Source organism: Octopus bimaculoides, chromosome 14 (assembly GCF_001194135.2).
Source record: "Octopus bimaculoides isolate UCB-OBI-ISO-001 chromosome 14, ASM119413v2, whole genome shotgun sequence".
Taxonomy (NCBI): domain Eukaryota; kingdom Metazoa; phylum Mollusca; class Cephalopoda; order Octopoda; family Octopodidae; genus Octopus; species Octopus bimaculoides.
This window is the reverse complement of record NC_068994.1, coordinates 57939993-57941972: the sequence shown is the minus strand read 5'-3', so window position 1 is coordinate 57941972 and position 1980 is coordinate 57939993. Positions and strand designations below refer to the sequence as shown.

Sequence of the window (1980 nt, the reverse complement as noted above, 5' to 3'; positions counted from 1 at the left end):
GGGGGGTACCAGAGCGTTTGAGTGTCCATTAGACCCCCATAGATTAAATGCATCTACCTGAGCCAGGAACGTGGCCCGTCGAGCTTTATGTGTTAAGGGCATTAAGAAGCTGCCCAAGACAGCCAACTTTTAAATGGATGAATAGTTTGGCGATCAGTATGATTCCAGTCATATCACGCAGACAAGGTTTTTGAAATTATGACAAATTTTTGCACATACGAGGCACTAGCAGCATAGCAGTAGTGAGAAGAAAATGATCCCTCTTCGACAGAGGGGCGATATTTTAAATAAGGAGGCTTCCGTGCATACAGAAGTGACTAAAGAACGGGACAAACTGATAGGAATACCTTTCTTTTTTACTACAGTTTGTTCTCAGATGTCATAATTATGTCCCATATTTATTAACTGTTGAGGTATGAAGTGAACTTCGGAGCATGCACATACTGAAGGACTTAGAAAACCTCCACGTACGATGAATGGCAGCCAAATTATAACTAAACAATATTGCTGAATATTAATGGCTAACGGAAATATTTTTGAGTTGTTTGCCAAATGACTCGTCCTCCGCTTAATGGTATCGTTATCTTTCGTATGCTGCTGTGTTTGGCATCAAGACAGTCGTTATAAAGCAGGTTTATTGCTCACAGACACCCCAGCCACGACTACCCTCCCTTTTTTGTTTTCATTTTTGGCAATTCAGCTTTCGCTAGGGATGAGGGAGATTCGACCGATGTTTCTAGCAGGTCAAAAGAAAAAAAAAATCTGTATACGTTTCCTTGGATAAGACTACAAAGTCTAGTATAGTCTGGCAATCTTTCGTTATAGCCATAGCCAGTCTAGTTTATATTCCTGTAAATTATCTCAGATGTAAATTGAATCAAATATAATGCAGGTTATTAAACGAAGAAACGCCGAGCACTGGAGGGGGAACAAAAATAGGTCCACACAAAATATAACTTTTAAGTGGATATTTACTAGTCTTAAATAAACGACCCATCTATGTACACAATAAAGATACGCTATACTCCGAAGAATTCCATTTTATTTCAATAAAACTATTCCCAAAGTAGCAATTAACCACAAATTCTCTGCTGCAATATAAAGTATAGGATAATTCGTTGTACGGTGTCCAATGTTGCTTTTACGACACCAGTTCAGCATTATTACAAAGCTTTTATTTATTAATTCACCATATTAAAGTGATACACAATACATATAAATACTGACTTTAAAAAAAACCCCATTAATAATTACACCGAAGAACAAACCTGATCTTATACACGTGTTTAGCCTGGTTGTTTAAATAAGTCATAAATATTAGGATTTTGGTGGAGCAGTAAATGATGGGTTTGTAGTAAAAAACGGAAATATATACAAAGAAACTAAGCAATTATTCATGTAAAACATGAAATTCTGTGTTGAACAGCAATGTCAGTGAGGAGTAACATCAGCAAAATAAGACGGATGGAAGAAGATAAATAAAGAGGTACTCACTTCTTCGTACAGCACGTTCTATGGCCGACCTAAAAAGAACATGTCCGTCTAGTAAAGTTGGCAATATAATGTTCTCCTCGTTTGCCGCATGTGACTGAAAACTTGATTCTTTTTTTGCAGTTTGAATTACATTTAGATATTTAATTTCAAATTAAAAGAAAAATAAATAGACATTAATTTATTTAATTTTATCAAATATATGTTGAACATTATGTTTTTTTTCTGCTTTACTCAAATAAAACTGTGAGTACGAAACTAAATTTACAAGTGTATGAGTTATCTGCCCTTAACCATTCTTAAGAAGAACTTCGTGTTTCTTAATTTGTAATTTTTGTGATGCAATTTTAAATTCATATTTTCTTCCAACCTCAACAAGCAAGGTAAGTTGTATTTTTTTTTATATTTCGTATTGGAAGAAAATGGTGCTGGTATTTGTCGTCGCTAAAAAGTTATACGTTTAGTATAAGTTTTTGGTTTCCTAGACAT

At 34.8% G+C, this 1980-nt stretch overlaps 2 protein-coding genes across 2 annotated transcripts in view; one reads left to right on the top strand and one right to left on the bottom strand.

The window, feature by feature from the left end:
* Positions 1-1638, bottom strand: part of LOC106868602 (60S ribosomal protein L26) — a 5836-nt gene extending 4198 nt beyond the window's left edge. The window contains exon 1 of the mRNA XM_014913939.2: positions 1495-1638. The gene's annotated coding sequence lies outside the window, so the exon portion shown is untranslated. The remainder of the gene's footprint in view (positions 1-1494) is intronic.
* Positions 1639-1773: 135 nt separating this feature from the next.
* Positions 1774-1980, top strand: part of LOC106868601 (protein O-mannose kinase) — a 16317-nt gene continuing 16110 nt past the window's right edge. Inside the window, exon 1 of the mRNA XM_014913938.2 lies at positions 1774-1874. The gene's annotated coding sequence lies outside the window, so the exon portion shown is untranslated. The remainder of the gene's footprint in view (positions 1875-1980) is intronic.